This window comes from Pleurodeles waltl, chromosome 6 (genome assembly GCF_031143425.1).
Source record: "Pleurodeles waltl isolate 20211129_DDA chromosome 6, aPleWal1.hap1.20221129, whole genome shotgun sequence".
Classification (NCBI taxonomy): domain Eukaryota; kingdom Metazoa; phylum Chordata; class Amphibia; order Caudata; family Salamandridae; genus Pleurodeles; species Pleurodeles waltl.
The window spans coordinates 385,994,442-386,015,438 of NC_090445.1; positions in this window are offsets into that span (position 1 = coordinate 385,994,442).

Genomic DNA, 20,997 nt, shown 5'->3' on the forward strand with positions numbered 1-20,997 from the left:
TACCTGTGGATTTTGGCCTGTAGCTCAGCCGCCACCTAGGGAAACCTACCAAACCTGTGCATTTCTGAAAACTAGAGACCTAGGGGAATCCAAGATGGGGTGACTTGTGTGGCTGGGACCAGGTTCTGTTACCCAGAATCCTTTGCAAACCTCACAATTTGGCTAAAAAAACACATGTTCCTCACATTTCTGTGGCAGAAAGTTCTGGAATCTGAGAGGAGCCACAAATTTCCTTCCACCCAGCGTTCCCCCACATCTCCCGATAAAAATGATACCTCACTTGTGTGGGTAGGCCTAGCGCCCGCGACAGGAAACGCCCCAAAGCGCAACGTGGACACAGCCAAATTTTTGAAGGAAAACAGAGGTGTTTTTTGCAAAGTGCCTGCCTGTAGATTTTGGCCTGTAGCTCAGCCGCCACCTAGGGAAACCTACCAAACCTGTGCATTTCTGAAAACTAGAGACCTGGGGGAATCCAAGATGGGGTGACTTGTGTGGCTGGGACCAGGTTCTGTTACCCAGAATCCTTTGCAAACCTCAAAATTTGGCTAAAAAAACACATGTTCCTCACATTTCTGTGGCAGAAAGTTCTGGAATCTGAGAGGAGCCACAAATTTCCTTCCACCCAGCGTTCCCCCACGTCTCCTGATAAAAATGATACCTCACTTGTGTGGGTAGGCCTAGCGCCCGCGACAGGAAACGCCCCAAAACGCAACGTGGACACAGCCAAATTTTTGAAGGAAAACAGAGGTGTTTTTTGCAAAGTGCCTGCCTGAAGATTTTGGCCTGTAGCTCAGCCGCCACCTAGGGAAACCTACCAAACCTGTGCATTTCTGAAAACTAGAGACCTAGGGGAATCCAAGATGGGGTGACTTGTGTGGCTGGGACCAGGTTCTGTTACCCAGAATCCATTGCAAAACTCAAAATGTGGCTAAAAAAACACATGTTCCTCACATTTCTGTGGCAGAAAGTTCTGGAATCTGAGAGGAGCCACTAATTTCCTTCCACCCAGCGTTCCCCCACGTCTCCCGATAAAAATGATACCTCACTTGTGTGGGTAGGCCTACCGCCCGCGACAGGAAACGCCCCAAAGCGCAACGTGGACACATCACAGAAAACAGACCTGTTTTTAGCAAAGTGCCTACCTGTGGATTTTGGCCTGTAGCTCAGCCGCCACCTAGGGAAACCTACCAAACCTGTGCATTTCTGAAAACTAGAGACCTAGGGGAATCCAAGATGGGGTGACTTGTGTGGCTGGGACCAGGTTCTGTTACCCAGAATCCTTTGCAAACCTCACAATTTGGCTAAAAAAACACATGTTCCTCACATTTCTGTGGCAGAAAGTTCTGGAATCTGAGAGGAGCCACAAATTTCCTTCCACCCAGCGTTCCCCCACATCTCCCGATAAAAATGATACCTCACTTGTGTGGGTAGGCCTAGCGCCCGCGACAGGAAACGCCCCAAAGCGCAACGTGGACACAGCCAAATTTTTGAAGGAAAACAGAGGTGTTTTTTGCAAAGTGCCTACCTGTAGATTTTGGCCTGTAGCTCAGCCGCCACCTAGGGAAACCTACCAAACCTGTGCATTTCTGAAAACTAGAGACCTGGGGGAATCCAAGATGGGGTGACTTGTGTGGCTGGGACCAGGTTCTGTTACCCAGAATCCTTTGCAAACCTCAAAATTTGGCTAAAAAAACACATGTTCCTCACATTTCTGTGGCAGAAAGTTCTGGAATCTGAGAGGAGCCACAAATTTCCTTCCACCCAGCGTTCCCCCACGTCTCCTGATAAAAATGATACCTCACTTGTGTGGGTAGGCCTAGCGCCCGCGACAGGAAACGCCCCAAAGCGCAACGTGGACACAGCCAAATTTTTGAAGGAAAACAGAGGTGTTTTTTGCAAAGTGCCTGCCTGTAGATTTTGGCCTGTAGCTCAGCCGCCACCTAGGGAAACCTACCAAACCTGTGCATTTCTGAAAACTAGAGACCTAGGGGAATCCAAGATGGGGTGACTTGTGTGGCTGGGACCAGGTTCTGTTACCCAGAATCCTTTGCAAACCTCAAAATGTGGCTAAAAAAACACATGCTCCTCACATTTCTGTGGCAGAAAGTTCTGGAATCTGAGAGGAGCCACAAATTTCCTTCCACCCAGCGTTCCCCCACGTCTCCCGATAAAAATGATACCTCCCTTGTGTGGGTAGGCCTAGCGCCCGCGACAGGAAACGCCCCAAAGCGCAACGTGGACACATCACAGAAAACAGACCTGTTTTTAGCAAAGTGCCTACCTGTGGATTTTGGCCTGTAGCTCAGCCGCCACCTAGGGAAACCTACCAAACCTGTGCATTTCTGAAAACTAGAGACCTAGGGGAATCCAAGATGGGGTGACTTGTGTGGCTGGGACCAGGTTCTGTTACCCAGAATCCTTTGCAAACCTCACAATTTGGCTAAAAAAACACATGTTCCTCACATTTCTGTGGCAGAAAGTTCTGGAATCTGAGAGGAGCCACAAATTTCCTTCCACCCAGCGTTCCCCCACATCTCCCGATAAAAATGATACCTCACTTGTGTGGGTAGGCCTAGCGCCCGCGACAGGAAACGCCCCAAAGCGCAACGTGGACACAGCCAAATTTTTGAAGGAAAACAGAGGTGTTTTTTGCAAAGTGCCTACCTGCAGATTTTGGCCTGTAGCTCAGCCGCCACCTAGGGAAACCTACCAAACCTGTGCATTTCTGAAAACTAGAGACCTGGGGGAATCCAAGATGGGGTGACTTGTGTGGCTGGGACCAGGTTCTGTTACCCAGAATCCTTTGCAAACCTCAAAATTTGGCTAAAAAAACACATGTTCCTCACATTTCTGTGGCAGAAAGTTCTGGAATCTGAGAGGAGCCACAAATTTCCTTCCACCCAGCGTTCCCCCACGTCTCCTGATAAAAATGATACCTCACTTGTGTGGGTAGGCCTAGCGCCCGCGACAGGAAACGCCCCAAAGCGCAACGTGGACACAGCCAAATATTTTAAGGAAAACAGAGGTGTTTTTTGCAAAGTGCCTGCCTGTAGATTTTGGCCTGTAGCTCAGCTGCCACCTAGGGAAACCTACCAAACCTGTGCATTTCTGAAAACTAGAGACCTAGGGGAATCCAAGATGGGGTGACTTGTGTGGCTGGGACCAGGTTCTGTTACCCAGAATCCTTTGCAAACCTCAAAATGTGGCTAAAAAAACACATGTTCCTCACATTTCTGTGGCAGAAAGTTCTAGAATCTGAGAGGAGCCACAAATTTCCTTCCACCCAGCGTTCCCCCACGTCTCCCGATAAAAATGATACCTCCCTTGTGTGGGTAGGCCTAGCGCCCGCGACAGGAAACGCCCCAAAGCGCAACGTGGACAAATCACAGAAAACAGACCTGTTTTTAGCAAAGTGCCTACCTGTGGATTTTGGCCTGTAGCTCAGCCGCCACCTAGGGAAACCTACCAAACCTGTGCATTTCTGAAAACTAGAGACCTAGGGGAATCCAAGATGGGGTGACTTGTGTGGCTGGGACCAGGTTCTGTTACCCAGAATCCTTTGCAAACCTCACAATTTGGCTAAAAAAACACATGTTCCTCACATTTCTGTGGCAGAAAGTTCTGGAATCTGAGAGGAGCCACAAATTTCCTTCCACCCAGCGTTCCCCCACATCTCCCGATAAAAATGATACCTCACTTGTGTGGGTAGGCCTAGCGCCCGCGACAGGAAACGCCCCAAAGCGCAACGTGGACACAGCCAAATTTTTGAAGGAAAACAGAGGTGTTTTTTGCAAAGTGCCTACCTGCAGATTTTGGCCTGTAGCTCAGCCGCCACCTAGGGAAACCTACCAAACCTGTGAATTTCTGAAAACTAGAGACCTGGGGGAATCCAAGATGGGGTGACTTGTGTGGCTGGGACCAGGTTCTGTTACCCAGAATCCTTTGCAAACCTCAAAATTTGGCTAAAAAAACACATGTTCCTCACATTTCTGTGGCAGAAAGTTCTGGAATCTGAGAGGAGCCACAAATTTCCTTCCACCCAGCGTTCCCCCACGTCTCCTGATAAAAATGATACCTCACTTGTGTGGGTAGGCCTAGCGCCCGCGACAGGAAACGCCCCAAAGCGCAACGTGGACACAGCCAAATATTTTAAGGAAAACAGAGGTGCTTTTTGCAAAGTGCCTGCCTGTAGATTTTGGCCTGTAGCTCAGCTGCCACCTAGGGAAACCTACCAAACCTGTGCATTTCTGAAAACTAGAGACCTAGGGGAATCCAAGATGGGGTGACTTGTGTGGCTGGGACCAGGTTCTGTTACCCAGAATCCTTTGCAAACCTCAAAATGTGGCTAAAAAAACACATGTTCCTCACATTTCTGTGGCAGAAAGTTCTAGAATCTGAGAGGAGCCACAAATTTCCTTCCACCCAGCGTTCCCCCACGTCTCCCGATAAAAATGATACCTCCCTTGTGTGGGTAGGCCTAGCGCCCGCGACAGGAAACGCCCCAAAGCGCAACGTGGACACATTACAGAAAACAGACCTGTTTTTAGCAAAGTGCCTACCTGTGGATTTTGGCCTGTAGCTCAGCCGCCACCTAGGGAAACCTACCAAACCTGTGCATTTCTGAAAACTAGAGATCTAGTTGAATCCAAGATGGGGTGACTTGTGTGGCTGGGACCAGGTTCTGTTACCCAGAATCCTTTGCAAACCTCAAAATTTGGCTAAAAAAACACATGTTCCTCACATTTCTGTGGCAGAAAGTTCTGGAATCTGAGAGGAGCCACAAATTTCCTTCCACCCAGCGCTCCCCCACGTCTCCCGATAAAAATGATACCACACTTGTGTGGGTAGGCCTAGCGCCCACGACAGGAAACGCCCCAAAGCGCAACGTGGACACAACTAAATTTTTGAAGGAAAACAGAGGTGTTTTTTGCAAAGTGCCTACCTGTAGATTTTGGCCTGTAGCTCAGCCGCCACCTAGGGAAACCTACCAAACCTGTGCATTTCTGAAAACTAGAGACCTGGGGGAATCCAAGATGGGGTGACTTGTGTGTCTGGGACCAGGTTCTGTTACCCAGAATCCTTTGCAAACCTCAAAATGTGGCTAAAAAAACACATGTTCCTCACATTTCTGTGGCAGAAAGTTCTGGAATCTGAGAGGAGCCACTAATTTCCTTTCACCCAGCGTTCCCCCACGTCTCCCGATAAAAATGATACCTCACTTGTGTGGGTAGGCCTACCGCCCGCGACAGGAAACGCCCCAAAGCGCAACGTGGACACATCACAGAAAACAGACCTGTTTTTAGCAAAGTGCCTACCTGTGGATTTTGGCCTGTAGCTCAGCCACCACCTAGGGAAACCTACCAAACCTGTGCATTTCTGAAAACTAGAGACCTAGGGGAATCCAAGATGGGGTGACTTGTGTGGCTGGGACCAGGTTCTGTTACCCAGAATCCTTTGCAAACCTCACAATTTGGCTAAAAAAACACATGTTCCTCACATTTCTGTGGCAGAAAGTTCTGGAATCGGAGAGGAGCCACAAATTTCCATCCACCCAGCGTTCCCCCACGTCTCCCGATAAAAATTATACCTCAATTGTGTGGGGAGGCCTAGCGCCCACGACAGGAAACGCCCCAAAGCGCAACGTGGACACAACCAAATTTTTGAAGGAAAGGAAAACAGAGGTGTTTTTTGCAAAGTGCCTACCTGTAGATTTTGGTGTTGTGGCTCAGCCGCCACCTAGGGAAACCTACCAAACCTGTGCATTTCTGAAACTAGAGACCTAGGGGAATCCAAGATGGGGTGACTTGTGTGGCTGGGACCAGGTTCTGTTAGCCAGAATCCTTTGCAAACCTCAAAATGTGGCCAAAAAAACACATGTTCCTCACATTTCCGTGGCAGAAAGTTCTGGAATCTGAGAGGAGCCACAAATTTCCTTCCACCCAGCGTTCCCCCATGTCTCCCGATAAAAATGATACCTCACTTGTGTGGGTAGGCCTAGCGCCCGCGACAGGAAACGCCCCAAAGCGCAACGTGGACACATCACAGAAAACAGACCTGTTTTTAGCAAAGTGCCTACCTGTGGATTTTGGCCTGTAGCTCAGCCGCCACCTAGGGAAACCTACCAAACCTGTGCATTTCTGAAAACTAGAGACCTGGGGGAATCCAAGATGGGGTGACTTGTGTGGCTGGGACCAGGTTTTGTTACCCAGAATCCTTTGCAAACCTCAAAATTTGGCTAAAAAAACACATGTTCCTCACATTTCTGTGGCAGAAAGTTCTGGAATCGGAGAGGAGCCACAAATTTCCATCCACCCAGCGTTCCCCCACGTCTCCCGATAAAAATTATACCTCAATTGTGTGGGGAGGCCTAGCGCCCACGACAGGAAACGCCCCAAAGCGCAACGTGGACACAACCAAATTTTTGAAGGAAAGGAAAACAGAGGTGTTTTTTGCAAAGTGCCTACCTGTAGATTTTGGTGTTGTGGCTCAGCCGCCACCTAGGGAAACCTACCAAACCTGTGCATTTCTGAAACTAGAGACCTAGGGGAATCCAAGATGGGGTGACTTGTGTGGCTGGGACCAGGTTCTGTTAGCCAGAATCCTTTGCAAACCTCAAAATGTGGCCAAAAAAACACATGTTCCTCACATTTCCGTGGCAGAAAGTTCTGGAATCTGAGAGGAGCCACAAATTTCCTTCCACCCAGCGTTCCCCCATGTCTCCCGATAAAAATGATACCTCACTTGTGTGGGTAGGCCTAGCGCCCGCGACAGGAAACGCCCCAAAGCGCAACGTGGACACATCACAGAAAACAGACCTGTTTTTAGCAAAGTGCCTACCTGTGGATTTTGGCCTGTAGCTCAGCCGCCACCTAGGGAAACCTACCAAACCTGTGCATTTCTGAAAACTAGAGACCTGGGGGAATCCAAGATGGGGTGACTTGTGTGGCTGGGACCAGGTTTTGTTACCCAGAATCCTTTGCAAACCTCAAAATTTGGCTAAAAAAACACATGTTCCTCACATTTCTGTGGCAGAAAGTTCTGGAATCTGAGAGGAGCCACAAATTTCCTTCCACCCAGCGTTCCCCCACGTCTCCCGATAAAAATGATACCACACTTGTGTAGGTAGGCCTAGCGCCCACGACAGGAAACGCCCCAAAGCGCAACGTGGACACAGCCAAATTTTTGAAGGAAAACAGAGGTGTTTTTTGCAAAGTGCCTACCTGTAGATTTTGGCCTGTAGCTCAGCCGCCACCTAGGGAAACCTACCAAACCTGTGCATTTCTGAAAACTAGAGACCTAGGGGAATCCAAGATGGGGTGACTTGTGTGGCTGGGACCAGGTTCTGTTACCCAGAATCCTTTGCAAACCTCAAAATGTGGCTAAAAAAACACATGTTCCTCACATTTCTGTGGCAGAAAGTTCTGAAATCTGAGAGGAGCCACAAATTTCCTTCCACCCAGCGTTCCCCCACGTCTCCCGATAAAAATGATACCTCACTTGTGTGGGTAGGCCTAGCGCCCGCGACAGGAAACGCCCCAAAGCGCAACGTGGACACAACCAAATTTTTGAAGGAAAACAGAGGTGTTTTTTGCAAAGTGCCTACCTGTAGATTTTGGCCTGTAGCTCAGCCGCCACCTAGGGAAACCTACCAAACCTGTGCATTTCTGAAAACTAGAGACCTAGGGGAATCCAAGATGGGGTGACTTGTGTGGCTGGGACCAGGTTCTGTTACCCAGAATCCTTTGCAAACCTCAAAATTTGGCTAAAAAAACACATGTTCCTCACATTTCTGTGGCAGAAAGTTCTGGAATCTGAGAGGAGCCACAAATTTCCTTCCACCCAGCGTTCCCCCACGTCCCCACGTCTCCCATGACGCATGACTTCCCCGCGTAAAAAATAACGATGCAAGTCCGTGTGTGCTGGGGAGAAATCGACACACACACTATTTTTCCACGTATCTTTTCTTCTGCGGCCCTTTGCGGAGATTTTCCTCTCCAAACCAGGTACTTTGTGCTTGAAAGAGACTTTGGCCCTCATTCCAACCCTGGCGGTCCATGACCGCCAGGGCGGAGGGCAACGGAAGCACTGCCAACAGGCTGGCGGTGCTTCCAGGGCTATTCTGACAGCGGCGGTAAAGCCGCGGTAAGAAAAGGGGATCCGGCGGTTCCCCCCGAATTACCCCTGGCCCAGAGAATCCTCCATGGCGGCGCTGCTTGCAGCGCCGCCATGGGGATTCCGACCCCCTTCCCGCCAGCCTGTTTCTGGCGGTTTACACCGCCAGAACCAGGATGGCGGGAATGGGTGTCGTGGGGCCCCATTAGGATGGTGCTATTGCACCCGTCGCACCCCTGCAACTCCGCCGGCTCCATTCGGAGCCGGCTTCATTGTTGCAGGTTCTTTCCCGCTGGGCCGGCGGGCGCCCTTTTGGCGGTCGCCCGCTGGCCCAGCGGGAAAGTCGAAATGACCCCCGCGGTCTTTTGTCTGCGGAGCGGTCTTTCGACGGGGGAACTTTGGCGGGCGGCCTCCGCCGCCCGCCAAAGTTGGAATGACCCCCTTTGTTTGCTTTTTTAAAGACTTAAGACACTTTATATAACTTTTCAGTGATATCTTTACAAATTCATATTGCATCTTTGATCGTTTTGACCTGCAAATACCCAGATAAATATTATATAGTTTTCTAAACACTGTGTGGTGTATTTTTGTGGTGCTATATTATGGTATTGTATGATTTATTGCACAAATGCTTTACACATTGCCTTCTAAGTTAAGCCTGACTACTCGTGCCAAGCTACCAGAGGGTGGGCACAGGCTAATTTTAGATTGTGTGTGACTTACCCTGACTAGAGTGAGGGTTCTTGCTTGGACAGAGGGTAACCTGACTGCCAACCAAAAACCCCATTTCTAACAATGGCGAAGAATTGTCGACAGGGTAAATGCAGTGGGACAGCATCCAAGAACACAGAATGACATCAGGAAGAGGTGGAACGACCTACGGGGGAAGGTGCGTTCTGAGGTATCCAGACACCAGATTGCTGTACAGAGGACTGGCGGTGGACCCCCACCTCCTCCCCCACAACTAACAACATGGGACGGGCAGGTCTTGGCAATACTACAACCTGAGGGCCTCGCAGGAGTAGCAGGAGGACTGGACTCTGATAAGTCATATCTTTACTACCTTATCCCCCCACCCCACCTGCATGCCATCACATACTCCTACCCTTACCCTCACACACATCACGCCAACAACCCACAGATACCCCACCAACACAACCCACACATCAAAAAACCAAGCCCTGCATGTAACACCAATGCATGGACACCCATCACCCAAGCATGTCCAGTACAGAGACTTACTCATGCCCCAAAATCACCCATCACACAAGGACCAAGCCAATAATGCAAGCACTGGAGTAGAGGGTCACTCACCCATTGCACATGATGGCACACACAGATACAATAACTATGCATTTATACCCCTACGGGACCCCTACCCAACGTCACCGGGCAGGAGGTGCAAGACATATCCAGTCTCCCCACAGAAGAGGGCCACAGTGATGACACCAGCTCTGCACGCCTGGATCAAGATGACCAGCCTGGCCCATCTGGGACCTCAGGACATTCGGTTCCCCTGCCACTGTCACAAGCCACCACAGAGCCTCCCCCCTTATGAAAAACCAGCACAGCACCCACCCAGCGGGCCCATCCCTCTGTCCCCAGGACACGTCAATCAGCAGTGTGTCCACCACTACAGGGAACCTAGGCAAACCCACTAACACAGGATGATCAGGGACCTGGGGGCAGTGGCAGTGGGCACACGGTTCAGGGGACAGGATAACAGGGAAACTGGGAGGACTGCTGTGCGATAGGGGGGACAGGCCAAGGGAACCGACACTCCACGAGGCACTCTCCACCATCATGGGAGCTTACCATCATTCCCAGGAGACCATGGCAATGGTACTGGTCAAGTTTCAGGAGACCCAGCGGCTGCAGGAGGAACCCTACCTGGGATCAGGGAGGACTTGAAGTCCATTGACACCACCCTGGTCACCATTGCAGGGGTGCTGGCAGACCTTCTCAACACCAGGAGGGACACAGCGGCACAACAGGGGGCCCCTGACACTAGCCTGGACGATGAACAGCCCTCCATCTCCACCGGCGCTAGTGGACAGGAGACACTGCCACAGGAACAACAGGACACCAGCACCCCACCCCCTGCAGATGGAGAACCAACCCGCAAACCGTCCCTGAGATACAGGAACAAGACAGAGAACATTGCCAAGACCCCTGCCAGGAAATGAGACCCCCCTGAATGTCACCCTTCTGTCCCACTATGTCACCCTATCCATCCTTAAACTGCCATTGCTCCACTTCCTATTCCCCTTTGGACAATGCACCTGGGAAACAAATAGACTGGACTCTGCCATGGACATTCCTCCACCATCACCCCAGCCCATTTTACAACCCCCTCCACTTATTTGCACAGGAATAAACACACTTCAATCACAAAACAATCTGGAGTCAGTCTGTGCTTTCACAAATGTGTAATTGCAATCACTTTGGAATGTAGCAATGTCAATTTACTTGCTCACATACCAATGTAACACAGCTGTAGGCCAGGAGTAAACAGAGCAGAGAGCACAAAGTGGGACCCAGATCTGTGAAATGGAAAGTCAAAGTGACAAGTCAGGGTCCATACACTGAGTGAAAATGACAGACTTATGCTAGCTCAAACAACAGTATGAGATGTGGGAAGCAGTTACATCTTCTTACCTGTGTCTCACTGGAAGTATTGCATGATGATGTTGTTTCAGTTGTCGATATCCTCTTCTTCTGCAACCTCTTCTTCACTGTCCACAGGCTCCACAGCTGCCACAAGACCACCAACTGGCCCATCCTCCTGTAGAAAAGGCACCTGCCTTCGCAAAGCCAGGTTGTGCAGCATACAGCAGGCCACAATTATCTGGCACATCTTCTTCGGTGAGTAGTATAGGGAGCCACCTGTCAGATGGAGGCACCGGAATCTGGCCTTCAGGAGGCCGAAGGTGCGTTTGATTACTCTCCTAGTTCGCCCATGTGCCTCATTGTAGCGTTCCTCTGCCCTTGTCCTAGGATTCCTCACTGGGGTCAGTAGCCATGACAGGTTTGGGTAACCAGAGGCACCTGCAAATGTCGATGGATATCTGTTAGACACACACTAACCCTTAGGGACAGCCCCATACCCAGACATCTATGTCAACTGTATTGGGACCTTGCCCTCACCTATTAGCCACACACAGTGCCTCTGGAGTTGCCCCACCACATAAGGGATGCTGCTTTTTCTCAAAATGTAAGTGTCATGCACAGAGCCAGGATACTTGGCATTGACATGGGAGATGAACTGGTCTGCCAAACACACCATCTGCACATTCATCAAATGGTAGCTCTTCCGGTTTCTATACACCTGTTCATTCCTGCGGGGGTACAAATGGCACATGTGTTCCATCTATTGCACCAATGATATTGGGAATATGTCCCAGGGCATAGAAGTCACCTTTCACTGTGGGCAAATCCTCCACCTGAGGGAAAACGATGTAGCTGCGCATGTGTTTCAGCAGGGCAGACAACACTCTGGACAACACGTTAGAGAACATTGGCTGGGACATCCCAGATATCATGGCCACTGTTGTTTGAAAAGACCCACTGGCCAGGAAATGGAGTACAGACAGGACCTGCACTAGAGGGGGGATTCCTGTGAGATGGCGGATAGATGAAATCAGGTCTGGCTCCAACTGGGCACACAGTTCCTGGATGGTTGCACGATCAAGTCTGTATGTGACTAGGATGTGTCTCTCTTCCATTGTCGGCAGGTCCACCAGGGGTCCGTACACCTGAGGATGCCGCCTTCTCATTACCTGCCCCAGCAGACGTGCCCTATGGAGGAGAACAGCGAGCAGAGAGTCATCCAACACTGAGGTATCACAATTTGTTCTTTGCAGAAACTTTATTAATCCGCAATGTGCTGGTATCTGTCTATATTCCCGGCCCAGATAGGTGTGACGCAGTTAACATTCATCCCATGTGGCCTACTGAAATGGCGGCTGCCTGACCTGTAAGGTGGGAGAAGGGGATCTGAGGTTACTGCACTGGCATTGTACACCATCGCGGTGGGCGGTTCCAATTCTGCATTGGTTAACATTGGGCCCTATGGGTCCCGGGAGCCAATGACAATGTACGCCGGCGGTAACGGTACGCAACGCCACGGACGTGACCGCCATTTTCTGTCTGTTACCTCACTTGATACCTGACCTTCAACAGGAGAGGACCTACAACGCAAGTGCTGCTGTGACCTGTGTCTGGAAGCGACAATGGCTACAGTGTCTGGGGAAAGGGCCCCTGCCTTCACTTCAGAGGAGTTGGAGAAACTAGTGGATGGGGTCCTCCCCTAGTACACACAACTGTACGGCTCTCCAGACAAACAGGTGAGTACACTATTAGCATGCTGCATGGGCAATGCCTGTTTTGAGAGGTGTGGATGGAAGATACATGTGGGGGTGCTGAGGCCTGCATGTGCGAATGGTGAGTGTATGTGCGTCAGGGCATGGGTGGGAACTGGTACGCAATGAGTATGACGGTTCAGATGGGTAATTAATTTCCCCCTGTACCATTCCTCTAGGTCAGCGCCCACCAGAAGAAGGGTATTTGGCGTGCCATCGCCAAGGACGTCCGGACCCTAGGGGTCTACCACAGACGGAGCACCCACTGCCGTAAAAGATGGGAGGACCTGCGCCGCTGGAGCAAGAAGACGGTGGTGGCCCAGATGGGGATGGCCTCCCAACGTGGGAGGGGTGCCCGTCGCACCATGACCCCCCTGATGTTCCGGATCCTGGCCGTGGCCTATCCGGAGTTGGATGGGCGCTTGAGGGCATCACAGCAGCCACAAGGGGGTGAGTACACTCTCATTCAGCTGACTCTGCGTGCATTATGAGGTGTCTGGGTGGGGGAGGTGGGCAGTGGGTTCCCCTAGGCCAGGGTGGACTTGGTAGGCAAGGTCCATTGTGAGGCAGGCTATGTGGCACCCCAACCCCACCAGTGGGAAGAGCCATCTACACCTAGTCAGGCTCCTGTGAATTCCAGGTGTGCAGCAATTGGTCTTAGGCCTCGTACCCATGGTCAGCTGAAATTTCTAGGAACTGTCAGTGCATGGCGTAGTGCAGAGGGCTGCTCCATGTGTGTTGTGTCCGCCAACGGTAGTTGTGTTGCATGCACTGAACATGTCTTTCTTCTGTCTCCCCCCCCCTTTTTGTGGTCTCCCTGTTCTTGTGTGCAATAGCATGATCAGGCGGAGGAGCATTGGCACCGGAGCAGGAGAGAACTGCAACCCACTTTGCCCTGGAGGGTGAAGCAATGGAGTCTGAAGCCACCAGTGGGGGGAGGGCGAGGGGAGCTCTACGACGGGGACAGGAGCAGACTTCAGTGACAGCGACTCCTCCTCTGATGGGAGCTCCCTTGCGGTGGCGGGCACCTCTGTGCCCACCGCATCAACAGGTACAGCCACCACCCCCCCACCAGCACCGCCCTCCCAGCAGTGCCTCAGCGTGTGTCCCGTGCCCGCTCACCCAGGAGGGTGGGCATCTCCTTTGCCCCAGGAACCTCAGGCCCTGCCCCTGTCAGCCCTGCTGCCCTCAGTGAGGAGGCTATTGACCTCCTGAGATCCCTCACTGTTGGGCAATCTATCATAGTGAATGCCATCCAGGGTGTAGAGAGGCATGTGCAACAAACAAATACATACCTGGAGGGCATTCATTCTGGGCAGGCAGCCCAACAGAGAGCAGTTCAGGCTCTGGCCTCATCACTGATGGCAGCCATTGTCCCTGTGTCCAGCCTCCCCCCTCCAACTTCCTCCACCCAGACCCAATCCCCTGTACCTCAGCCTATCCCAAACACACCATCAGACCAGCATGCACACACATCAACACACAAGAGTGGACATGGCAAACATAAGCACCACACATCCCAAAGGCACTCACACAAGCACCATCCCCATGCAGACACAGCAACATCCACTGCCTCCACTGTGTCCCCCTCCTCCACGTCCTCCTCCGCCCTCCCTGTCTCATCTCCACTCACACCTGCATGCACTACATCCTAAGCCACTACCTCCATCACCAGCACGCCAATCACCACACACTGCTCACGTGCAATTACCACCCCCCCTAGCATTCACACATCCCCAGTGTCGTCTCCCAGTGTGTCAGTGAGCCCTCCTCCCAAAGTACACAAACGCAGGCACACACCCACTTAACAGCCATCCACCTCACAACAGCCTCCGCCCCATGCACCTTCACCCAAATTCAGCTGACGTACACCTCCTACAACCACTACCTCTATACCTCTACATCCACTCCCAAACCCCCTCCATCTTCCCGTCCCTGTGTGTCTAAAAAACTCTTCCTGGCTAACATTGACCTCTTCCCTACACCTCCCCCCCATCCTTCACCTAGAGCAAGGCTTTCCAGGTCGCAGCCCAGCACCTCAGCCACCATATCCCCAGGCACAGTGGTGCCAGCAACTGCGGGGTCATCGAGCGTGCCACCCATCAGGGCTGCTAGTGTGCCATGAAGCGAGGGCAAGGACATTCCACCACCTGCCAAGGGGAAAAAGGTGCCCACATCCTGGAGGGAGAAGCCCAAACTACCAGCCACCAAGGGCTCAGCAAAAACAAAAGGGGATAGTGGCAAGACAACTATGGCACCATCAAAGGTGGGGAAGGGCCAAAAGCAGAAGAGCAGGTCAGGAGAGGGCATGGTGGCACCAACTGAGTGACCAGTGTCACACCTTCGGTCCACGACCTTGCCAACCTGTACAGCGGCAAACACCGCTAGCTGCCCCGCCACCACAACCGCCACCTGCACTGCCACCTGCACCAGCAGGTCTACAGCCTCAGCGACAGTCCCCAGCCTTTTCCCCAGTGGGCAGCCCTCCGAGGCTGCAGGAGACTTCATGCTTTGTCCCTCAGCAGGTGCTGACCCATGCACCTCCGCCAGCACCGCCACCACAGACAGCGCCGCAAGCACCGCCGCCACTGACACTGCCGCAAGCACCGCCGCCACAGACACCGCCGCAAGCACCACCACCGGCCCTGCGGCGTCCTCAGACACTGGCACCACTGCTGACATGGCTACCATCCCCAGTGGTCAGTCGTCTGAGGCTGGAGGAGAGTTCCTGAACCCTGGGCAGCTTCCATGAGGCATGACTTCCATCACTGTTTGCACCTGCAGGTGGAATGTGAAGCCGCAGCAGTGTGGGGTATGTCGCTGCCTACATGGCTACCTGAACTTCGCCAATCTTGTGGCACGCACACCCAGGTGAGGGAATTGTACCAGCCACACTGCACGTGGAGCACTCTGGGCACCAGGCCCCCTCCAGAACCAGTGGAGTATAACATCCACTACCTCAGTCCTTGGCAGGATGAACCACTCTGGGCACCATGCCCCCTCCAGAACCAGTGGAGTATCACATCCACTACCTCAGTCCTTGGCAGGATGAAGCACTCTGGGCACCATGCTCCCTCCAGAACCAGTGGAGTATCACATCCACTACCTCGGTTCGTGACAGGATGAAGCACTCTGGGCACCAGGCCCCCTCCAGAACCAGTGGAGACTGTTATCAACTTGAGAGACTGTGGCTTTGCACTCCCCAGGATAGAGCAGTGGGCAAACCACTCACTGGAGAGACTTGAGAGACTGTGGCTTTGCACTACCCTGGATACAGCAATGGGCATGGAGCCCCCTCATGCACAGTGGCGTCGTGCATTTATCAGGCTGAGGTGCCCCTCTTCCCCCTCCCCCTGAGGTGCCTGTGTATTTTCGATCTGATGCCCCAGCAGTCTTCTCTCTGTTTCCAGTCATGTATCATGTGTGGGCTTCGCCCATGCATTTAGGGCCCAGTGGTCCACGGACAATGATTGGTACACTTGTGTAGTTGGTGTACATATTTGTATATACTGCATTTTGACTTTTGACTAATGGATTTTTCATGATTACAATTGTTACAATCATTTCCTTTAGTCCTTGCGTTCTTTCAAGGGGCGGGGGTGTATATGTAATGTTGATGCATGTATTTGTGTGAATGTTGTTGTGTGTGAGGGTGAGGGTGGGGGTGTTGCTTGTTGCCTGTGTGTGTCACTCTCTTTCCTCCCCCCTCCCCTCTTTGTAGGTGCAATACTCACCGCAGTCACCGCCGCCGCCGTTCGTACTCCTGGTAGAAGAGGAGGTAAACCAACATAGGTAACACCGGAAGTTCAGGCTCCATGGCGTCCTGGTTCCTCGTTGGGTGTCGAGAGGTGAGTGGTTTCCCTTCTGTGTACTGTTTCTGCCATGCTTTTGATAGCATTGGTTCTGCCCCGGAAAAGATGGCGGATAGGCGTCTTGAAATACTTTGTCTTCCGCCTATCTGTTGCCGGTTACCGCTGCAGTGTTTGTTTCTACCGCTGTGGCAGTCGGAGTGTTAAAGTGGCTGTCTATGTTGGCGGTTTCCACCACGGTCGTAATCCCATTTTTTTCTGCCGGCCTGTTTGCGGTATTACCGCCGCTTTAACACCGACCTCCAGGGTTGGAATGAAGGCCTAATTCTTTAGAAAGTCATATCTCCTCCCCCCTTATCCGATTTGAATCGTTTTGGTGTCATTTTAATAAATATATTCTCTATTTTTATAAATTGTGTTGGGTTTTTATTGTGTTTTGTTTTTTACTCATTTACTGTGTTGTGATTTCTAAATGCTTTACACACCTGTCTCCTAAGTTAAGCCTTGTCACTCCTTGACAGGCTACCAAGGGTTGAGCAGGGATTCATTTATTGAGGTCTGACTGGACCTAGGTCGAGGTTAGTGGCCTATTACTAAATGTAGGTACTTCCCTTCCCTTAGGAATTACCCACTTTCCAGCAGATTTTTATTTTTTTGTCTCATTTTAATGATAAAAATATAATCTATGTTTATATATTGGGTTGGATTTTTATTGTGTTTTACTTATTTACTGTTTTGTGATTTGTAAATGCTAAGTTAAGCCTAGCTGCTCATTGCCAAGCTACCAAGGGTTAGCTGTGACTGATTTATTGAGACCAGACTGGATATAGTGGGGTTTAGTGTCCTATTGCTAGGTGTAGGTATGTAGCTGCTCTTACCAATAATTCAATTTACAGCCTAAGCAGGTGAAAGTCATATTAGTCCTAGAATATCTGCAGCAATCTTGCAACGTCCCAGCTCTGCATCACTAGATCCTGGGTTAGTCCCACTTCTTGGGTACTTTTTTGCCAGACTTTCAATCTTGAAGCAGCTATCCTTATAACCAAGGGCGTTGAAGGTCATGTGCCTCTTAAACATAGACGGGCAAGCTTGTTTGACATTTGATGCTTTAATTTTGGGCTTTTGCTATTCTGCCTAATACCTTGATATGTATCGCTGTAAAGTTTCATATCGATTATTGTGATCATTTGTAATTCACCTAAAAATAAAGAAAAAGAGATGAGGGGCAGTGTTGGAGGAAGTTAGTGCGGGAGTCCATGATGAAGGAGCTAATTGAGGGTTGCCACTAAAGATTGTGACACCAGGCGCCACCAGAGCTAAAACCGTCCCTGACGATGGCAATCACTTTGAACAAGACTCTTCCATAGACTCTAAACGCTTTAATTCCACAAGCTGTTTGTAATGAGAGTAAGCCTGAATTGTAAATATATATTTTTTATTACATATATTTGCACACAGAGTCATATTTGCTTATAATGCTTTAAACACACATGTAGGTTCAAGTATTGCCGCAGACAAATACTGGTTTGCTATGAAAGCTTCTTGCACGCATTAATGTGTGGTGCTTGTTTTATTTCAGTGTTGTCTTACAGCGTGGGGCAGCATTCAGCAGTTGTTGTGATAAGGCCGAAGGGGTGGGCAAATGGGGTTTGGCTAATTTCCCTGTGGAAGATATATTTTCAAAAGAGGCAATACATCTAGGTTTACTCTTGTCAGCCCTAAATGTGATGCTTGTGATTTTTTAAAATAACTTGTGAGAAACTAGTAAAAGGTTTGGGAAACCTGGTTTGTCACGTGAATTTAAGCAAGTGACAAACTTGAAGAGTTATACAAATAAAATAGAAATCACTGAATTGCTGCGCACCACACACACCTACTGTCATTCAGTATGTTTTCATTCAGGCCATCCTCCCAAGTCCGACATTGACATGTTACAGTATTTAAGATAATATAAAATTCATAGTCCCTGGAAGTCTCTCTCGGACTCCAACATTCATTAATATTTTGATGAAACCCCTTCACGTACTTTCACACATCACATTTTTTTTCTGTAATTCCTGCGGTGCATGAATGAATGAACAGATTAGATGAAGAAAGAAAATTACTTTACACCTGGGAAACCAGGTTTCTATACTGCCTTGGCTTAACATCCTGTGATTCTGGGCAAATCACTTAACTTTCCTTGCCTTAAAAAAAGGGAAAACGCATGATCTCTGGTTCACATATAAAGGTCTGTAATGTCCTTGGGCCAGGTTTGACTACATAAAGACCTCCAAAAAAAAATCAGGAACTAGGGATCTGATGTACTATCCTATACTATTTCAGTTTCAAACCAAAGACGTGCAAATTACATGCAATCAGTGTCCAAACAGTATTGTAATTTGCGATGCAACGTATGCACAAGTAAATGAGATCATAAATTATCCATCAGGGGTGGATTAGGGAGTCAAACTGTCTAATAGATTAGAGTAATTAAACAAACACATTCTTAACTCCCCTGTGAAAATATTACCTTGAGGGACACACAACAGAGGGAACATGCAGTCGTCCCTGGACTGCTGCATCCTCTTCCCCTATCCATCCAACATTGATGACGAAAACCAAATGTTCTGCTCTGTTGACAACCCCCACAGGGTAAAAATCTCAAAAACATAAATCACACCCGGACTTTTTCCCCGAGCAATTTGCCCTACTTTGTATTTATGTCTAATGACCGTACAATACTTGCATTTTACATATGATACATTGACCCCTGCATATAACAGGCGCCTCTGCCTTTTGTTTCTTCTCTAGTGTATACCACTAATTATGTGTTGGTGATGTGTGACGCGTAACACAGAGGAGCGAAGGAGCTGCGAGGAGGATGCAATTGGAGCATAACAAGCGGCCCCGAGCATGGCGTCGTGGGTTGCAGCAAGAAGGAGGAAGGAAAGTGGAAAGCAGCAAGTACCTACATGTCTCTGTGGCACCGTGGGTGAGAAAAAGGAGGCTTACGTTTCCCTTTTTGGCTGATCTGGGCTGCAGCCGCAGCCGTTGCTCCAAGGTCGGCTGAGGTCGGTCATGTGTAGGACCGTACATGCTGCGCGCGAAGCTCGGCAACTTCAGTGACGGGCTTCGCATCAGTACAGGATCAAAAGGAGGCTCATATAAGTGTACTGATGGCCTGTGGAGACGGCCTGTGGAAGCTGTCAGGGTGCATGTGCCGCGGTCTACTTGGCCTAGCGGTGGCACCTCCCACCTGGTCTCCCACCCGGATCCCACAAACTCAGACCACACCAATTTTTGCTTTTGTGGAAGAATTGAGGCCGCAGTTTATTAGGCAATTTTCAACTTACAAGCGATCCTTCAACCACCATTTTCACTTCTTCAAAGAGCTATTGCCCTTCTTTTCATGGGCCTCCAAAGCACTGTGCCCTACATTCAGTGCCGGCCAGTCTGCCCCAGCTGCCTTATCACCATGGGGTGTGTAACCATTCGTTTGCATTCAGGGCAAGCGTCTGCTTCCAGCCCCAACCGGAAACCATTTGTTTGCATTCAGGGCAAGCGTCTGCTTCCAGCCCCAAACAGAACGAGCCTGTACCCTCCTTGTCACGGCCCCAAGCACTGTGCCCTACATTCAGCGCTGGCCAGTCTGACCCAGGTGCCCTATCACCGGGTGACCTTTCACTTCCGGTGCATCCACTCAGTTCCTTCCGGGTAAGCGTCTGCTTCCAACCCAGCCGGGTGACCTTTCACTTCAGGCACCACCACACCTTCCTTTCGGGCAAGCGTCTGCTTCCAGCCCACCGGGTGACCATTCACTTCCGGTATCACTATTCATTTCAATCAGGGCAAGCTTCAGCTTCCAGCCCAAGAATGAATTGGTATCCTGGGTGAAAGTTTCCACCCTTCTTTGGCAGTTGACCTAGTCACCTCTACACCAACTTCTTCCGGGCCACAGGCTCTGCCCTTGATTGTTTCCTTCCGGTTTAACACACCAGGCCATTGTGGTAGCCTGTCAGTACCACCCTGGGTCCTGACTGTCACCTGTTTGTGGCCTGTTCCCCTCCAGCAACTTGCCATTACTCTTTAGAATCACATTGTAAGTACCGCCATGCCTTGCTGGGAGCTTTCGCTGCCTGCAAGGCCCCCCCACTACGTAGGTGCGCCTCAATTCTTCCAATCTATGAATTGCCTCTTTCATTCAATGATGCCCATTTGATATGTGTACCCCATGGGGACAATGCTAGTCTGGCTGCTGCAAATTAAGCTATGCTTAATCCTACCTCTGGCTACCCCCAACAGGAATTTGGTCATGAGGCCGTTTAGCCTTCATCTTGACAACTATGGGGGTGATTCTAATTCTGGCGGGCGGCAGAGGCCGCCCGCCAGAATTCCGCCCCCATAATACCGCTCCTCGGTCAGAAGACCGCGGAGGGTATTATGAGTTTTTCCCTGGGCTGGCGGGCGGTCTCCAAAAGACCGCCCGCCAGCCCAGGGAAAAACTCCCTTCCCACGAGGATGCCGGCTCGTAATCGAGCCGGCGGAGTGGGAAGGTGCGACGGGTGCAGTAGCACCCGTCGCGTATTTCAGTGTCTGCAAGGCAGACACTGAAATACCTTGCAGGGCCCTCTTACGGGGGCCCCTGCCGTGCCCATGCCAATGGCATGGGCACGGCAGGGGCCCCCAGGGGCCCCGCGACCCCCCCTACCGCCATCCTGTTCATGGCGGCTTTC